The 6,801-nt window shown below is 34.5% G+C and overlaps 1 pseudogene; it reads right to left on the minus strand.

The window, feature by feature from the left end:
• Positions 1–5,281: 5,281 nt before the first annotated feature.
• On the minus strand, positions 5,282–5,378 carry LOC122122658 (annotated as a pseudogene).
• Positions 5,379–6,801: the final 1,423 nt, after the last annotated feature.

Here is a 6,801-nt window from a genome sequence, read left to right on the forward strand (position 1 = left end):
TAATTCTAGGAAAATTCCCAAAATTATTGTGCACACTGTAATAATATTTCATTTTATCTTTGTTAGAAAATAGGTAACTAAGTTGTACACCGGTGGCTCACACCTATAATGCTAGCTACTCAGGAGGCTGAGATCTGAGGATTGTGGTTCAAAGCCAGCTCGGGCAGGACAGACTGTGAGTCTCTTATCTCTAATAAACTACTAATAAACTGGAAGTGGCACTGTGGTCCAAGTGGTAGAGCGCTCGCCTTGAGTGGAAGAGCACAGGGACAGCACCCAAGCCCAGAGTTCATGCCTCATGACCAACAACAACAAAAAAAGAAAATAAGAAGTAACTGTAATATGAAAACTCCAAGTTCATAATCAATTTATACCTCCCTGGTGAAAGGAACTGCTAAACTATAACATTCTTGGTTTCTAGCTCAAAATAGTAGAAATCATATTTTATTCCTTCACTCAACACTGCACTGCCTGGGGACCCCATCTCTGGTTAACACAGTCTTACTGAAAGAATGACCTGCCCAATTTCTGATGGAAATAGATTGCAGGTCTTTTGGAGCAATTGTTTCCACATTGTAGCTCACCTAAATTGTTTACCATTAGAAGTATTTTGATTGCTTTTTATACCCAACATTTTGAGAGAAATGTACTACTTTAAAATGTTATTAAAGAAAGACTGATATAAAAATCACATTTGACCCCAGATACATATTTTACCTTTCATATACCCAAAAATGCAGTCTTACATATCATTAATGTTAGGAACGAGAGGTTAAAAATCATAGACACCAAGACCTAATTTTGAATCAAAGACTCTCCAACTTGTGAATAAAATTGGTTTAAAAAGAAATCAATACTACTGCATTTTTAAGTCCCTATGAAAAGGATAATGATTCCCTATGATAATGATAATGATAATGACTTGCTCTGGGATGTTATGTATATTGGAACAGATATTCAAAAAGCCTTATTTGTTAAAGTTGCCATAATTACTCCCACAAAAGAACCATTAGTAAAGATACCTGTGCATGTACAAAACACCTTCAAATGCATCCACAATCTGGACATGACACTTGCTTTTTGTTTGTTCGTTTTTGAAAGGAATACCTAACAAGCATATCCACAATACTTATTTTCAATGAATAAGATGGGATAGTCAAACATAATATGGGTTGGATTATCTCTTAGTGAGAATAAATATAATCTTGCAAAGAAAGTGATATTCAACAGAAATCCGGAAAGAGTTTATCCAACTTGTGTTTCACAGGAATCACCAGAGAATAATACCTGTTTGGTCAAGTCGGTCCAAATCACTCCATGAGTGTATCTTAAAAGTATAACCAATTTAAGAGGTCAAATACGTGTTTTGTACTGACAATCATCTTATAGCAATAACTTACTAACTAATTATGTCTGTATCTTCTTATCTAACATACAATAAAAGCTGAAAGCGGTCTCTTTTTCTAACTTAATATTGTAAATGCTTTGATTATGATGTTATTATTAGACAAATAATATGTACAAAGGGTGGTTCCACTGAAATGACATGACAGAACACTGATAAATAAAAACATTGCAACACACTTAGCTTTTTTCAGCCTCACCCTGTCCACATTGGCAAGCAACATTGCAAAAGCACATGCACACATATACACATACATACATGTTCGCACATGTACACACACACATACATGCATGCTAAATTCAGGGTTTTTTGTACAAAAAAGTCCAAATAAAATATTAGTGATTAGCACAAATGATAATATGCCTTATTACAAAATAATACATAAACCATTACCACGCATGTTACATTTTACCTGCCTCTCCACATGTGACCACTTAATTTATTTTTAATTAATTAATTACCTTATTAATTAATTTATTTGTTTGGTGCTAATACTAGGGCTTGAACTCAGGGCCTGGCTTTGTCCCAGAATTTATTTTTTTGTTTCAGTTTTCACAAGGCTAGCATTTTACTGCTTGTACAACAGCTCCATTTCTAGCTTTTGCTGGTTACTTTCAAATCAGAATCTAATGGACTTTTTTTTCTTGGTCTGCTTTCAAACCACAATGCTCAGATTTCATCTTTCTGATTAACTACTACTAAAGACCTAAGCCATCAGTGTGGCTTCTACTTTTTCCTCTATAGTTATCTAATGTACATACTTAGATGGTAATTTTAAAATGAGAGTATAGAAGCAAGATGTACAGTGATGATACTGTCTTGTCAGAAATTCAAGTTAGTAATGTAAATATATTCTTAAAACCATACACAAAAAATACCATGATATAGTGTAAGAGAACTCATTATTGAACATTTGAGTCTTAAGAGCTTTCTAATAGATCCATTATTTATTGGTACCCAACATTAGAAAAATGTATGAGGCATTGGTAAAATAGAAGTGTTTTGCATGACTACATACATTCTTTCTTTTTATAAGACACTTGCTTTCATCTAAAAAGTAGGCCTGTCTATTGTCTTCATGTGATTTTGATGATTGAAAGTGCTTAGTGAGAAGGTCAAAATGTATTAGTAGTCCTTCACTATCAATTCTCATTTTCTTCTTGGAGAATATAATGATCAAATCAATAGTTCAGAATCAGCAAGCAATACTTCAGAATCATGCTTCCAGTGCAAGTGGATCACCAGTAAGAAATCCTCAATACCAATTTCCACAAAGTTTTGTCACAGATACAATCTCCCTGCCTTCTCTAGCTGCTTTATTTTCTTATTCCTTCATTGTACAAGAAAAGTATGATTCAACTGATTTCAGTCAGATCTGTTACTAGAATTATCCATGATTTATTTTATTGTCTGTAATTTGGTAAAGTTATGTCTCTTTACATAGGCTACTAAAAATATATTTACTAATTTCAAGTAAATACATAAATTCTATTTCCATCTCTTTTAAAAATAAAATTTTGTCTGCTCTACAAATTGATCAGAGGCATGGATTTTGTGGCTAGCAGGTCATTACACATCTGACTCCTTCTTTCTCCCTACCTTTCATGGTTCTCATAATATGACTGCTCCATAATTATCCTCATTTATTTTGCTTTTATATTTTTGGTTGTATCATTTCACTTTTTGCTCTGCCATTTCCCAAATCATTTATATAGAAGGCATTATTTCCTATTTTCTCATTCCTAGAATAAGTTGCACATGAAGACATCACTGGTCCTCATTTTCAGTGTGTATGTTTGAATACGGAGGAACATCTTTCCTCTGCTCTCCATCAATTCCCTACTCTCCATTTAGAATAATTTCGAATAGTAAAATTGGAAAAAGAGAAAATAAATCATGTGAATAAACAGTTGCAGAAAATTCACCACATATTTCTGACCAGTTCAACCAATGTGAACTAGTAGGGAAATACGTGGACACCTCATTCCCACTGGCACTCAAAGTCTCTGGTTAGGCAATTCTTAGGAATATGGGGAACAAGATGAAAAAGCAAGGAATGGTATCAATTGCAGGAAAAAAAAATTGGAGAAGGATCCAAGCAATTTTCTTCATTGGGCTGCCGAAAATATTCAGCTTATTACAGTGCGGAGACTTCTTTCCCAAAAGGCCACTCATGTGAATAGTAGGGATGATGATGAGTATACCCCTCTTCGAGAAGCCTACAGTGGACACTTAGACATTGTCAGTGAGTTGGTGTCTCAAGCGGCACATGCAATACCTGTAGATGACTGCACACCCCTGCACAGTGCATATACGTGGAATAATACCAGAGTGGCTTCTTTCTTACTTCATCATGATACAGATACCAATGCCCAAACTAATGGACTCTTTTTTAAAAATTTTTTTTTGGTCTGGTCGTTGGGCCTGAAACCTGGGCCTGGACGCTGTCCCTCAGCATTTCAGCTCAAGGCTAGCCCTCTACCACTTGAGCCACAGCATCACTTCCGGCTTTTTTTCTGCTTATGCGGTGCTGAGGAATCGAACCTAGGTTCTCATGCATGCAAGGCAAGCGCTCTACCACTGAGCCACCTTCACAGCCCAAATATTTTTGTTTGTTTGATTTTTGTTGTGGTGGTGTTTTTTTTTTTGGTCGTACATGGGGCTTGAGCTTTGGGCTTGGGTGCTGTTTCTGTGCTCTTCAGCTCAAGGGGAGCACTCTACCACTTGAGCCACAGTTCCACTTCCCCAAACTAAAGGACTATTGACAGCCTTACATCTTGCTTTCGAGAATTGAGATAGTAAAGATATGCTGGATAGCCTTCTGTTGAACCATTATATGAAACCAGGCCTGAAGAACAATATAGAAGAAACTGTATTTGATATTGCCAAAAGGATAATTATGTATCACTACCTCTATGAAGTTGTGAAAGGCTGTGCAAATTGTTCACCGAAGTCCTAATGGTCGGGTTAAGGTTCTTAAATTTCAAAAATGCATGTCCATCTTTTGTGTCCCTACAAAACATTTTCACAATCCAAATAAGAGCAATATCTTTTTTTTTGGTCAATCATGGGGCTTGAGCTCTGGGCCTGGGAGCTATCCCTGTGCTCTTCAGCTCAAGGTGAGCGCTGTACCACTCGAGACACAGCTCCACTTCCAGTTTTCTAGTGGTTTATTTGAGATAAGAGTACCACAGACTTTCCTTCCCAGGCTGGCTTTGAACCATGATCCTCAGATCTCAGTCACCTGTGTAGCTAGGATTATAGGCATGAGCCAGCAGTGCCCGGCAGCACCAATATTTTACTGTAAAAATTCATGGATTCCGTGGAATTCTTCCAAGTGAATTTCCTGCCTTGGATGTAAAAATGTATTCAATAGTTTTTGTATACATGTATAATAATTTCTTCAGAGTTTGTGATTTTTTAATCAGAAATAATTTTAATTTACCTGTTGAAATGAGTAGTACAGAAACTAAAATATTTCTGATGCTTGTCTGAAAAAGTATATTTTAAAATATTCTATATTCTATGTTTGCATAATGTTCATAATTTATTTTCTCCTAGATATACTTTGAATTCTACATTATTTTATAATATATAGGTTCATTAATGTGTCCTTTCCGATTACATTCCATATAGAACAGTTTGATTCCTTTTCTTCTAGGTCTTAATATTATTTTTCTTTGGGATAAAATGTCAGTGTTGTCTAATTTGAAAAGTTTTGTAAAGTTTATGCTATGTAAACGACTTTCTGAGGTGAAGATTTAATACACTGATGTCAAACTAAATTTAATAATATGAATTACGTGTATTGTTACGCTTGTAATTTTGTAATCAACTTTTTAATAACTGTTTTTCATTTCTTGCATCTGAAGAATGAAAAATATGGAATACTTCTCAAATTTTCATATTATCCTTGTGCAAGTGCCATGTTAATCTCTGTATTGTAATTTGAGTATACATGCTGCTGAAGCACGTAATATCCTCTAAATTTAAGTAGTTAATGATGCAATCTTTATACAGGTTTATATCTATGGGTGCCTACTTGTAAGAAGGAAACCTTATTGTTCCTAACAATGCTATCGATCTTATTTCCCTTAAATTCTGTGAATAGTGGAAAAAAATTATATTGATCAGTCGATTGCTCACATTTGCAAAATTTTTTTGTCAATGACTATATTAAGTCTTTTTATTTGGTATTTGATCGTACTCTTAATTATTTATAGATAGGTCCAAAGGTGATGGCTTTTTCAAGTACTTATTTATCCAATTGAATTAGCTTTGTGGACCTAATGGATTCAAAGTAAGCATTGCTTAAGAGCTACTTCTAAACTTCTTCAGCTGACAATTTCCCAAATGAGGTGTTACTGGAACAAATGTCTACCTGAGCCTTTACCCTTCTTCCATGTGGGAACAGACCAACTAGAATATCTTACCCTGACAGCAAAGATTTTCTTACTAGAACAAAACTAATCTTGGTTACAAGAGATCATAGAGAGGTGAACCGTTCAAACAGAACTGTTCAGACTAGAAGGTATTTTATCAAAATATAATTGTTTATTATACCTTCCATTTCAAAAGTAGCTAAAGCCAAGAAGGTGGAAAAATTGTTCATATGCATGATTACTTTTTGTTCTGGCCTGTCTACGATCCAACCAGGCAGGAAATTACACTACTACCTTTTTATAACCAAATATTTTCAGAGTTGCAGGAGAAGTGCATATGTTTCTCCTCGTTATTAGGCATTAAATTGATAATGTTTTAATCACAGAGTTTCCTCTTTCCTCCATGCCGTAAATCTACAAATGGTAAAACTTTAGGTCTAACTCTATCAAACACTGAGGTAGAGATAATGGAATAATACTTTAAAACAGAGTTGCCTTTGATACAGTAACTACAACAGAAAAATGCAAAATGTGTGCCTTTTAATTATATATAGTCATACATTTTACATTTATATGTGCTGATTTAATATTTCACACAATGAAACTTACTAGAATTAGTTGATAATTTGACAAATAAATTGATATTTATTTTTTTCCAATAAATAGAATTGGAATATAAATAATTAGGTTTAAAATATATATTAGACTATAAAAAGTATCAATGCAATGTTTTTAGTATAAACTTGTGATACATTATAACTGTTCTTTGCCTTCTGAATCCACATGGTAAAATAACAATGTTTTCCTCTAATCTGTAATGGATTTTACTCTGCTGCTCTGTTTATTGTTTTAACTCGCCTGTCCCAAACTGTTTTTCTCCATATTTCTGAAGCATTCCTACTGATTATTCCCAAATTTTGCTAAGATGTCTAAAATATATTATTTTTCTGCAGTACCCATGGGTCCTAGGATCCCAGGTCCCAGTTACCTGCATCATCAGATAACAGGGGCAAG

The sequence above is a fragment of the Dipodomys spectabilis genome, unplaced genomic scaffold (genome assembly GCF_019054845.1).
Source record: "Dipodomys spectabilis isolate Male_0828 unplaced genomic scaffold, ASM1905484v1 ptg000214l, whole genome shotgun sequence".
In the NCBI taxonomy this organism is placed as follows: Eukaryota; Metazoa; Chordata; class Mammalia; order Rodentia; family Heteromyidae; genus Dipodomys; species Dipodomys spectabilis.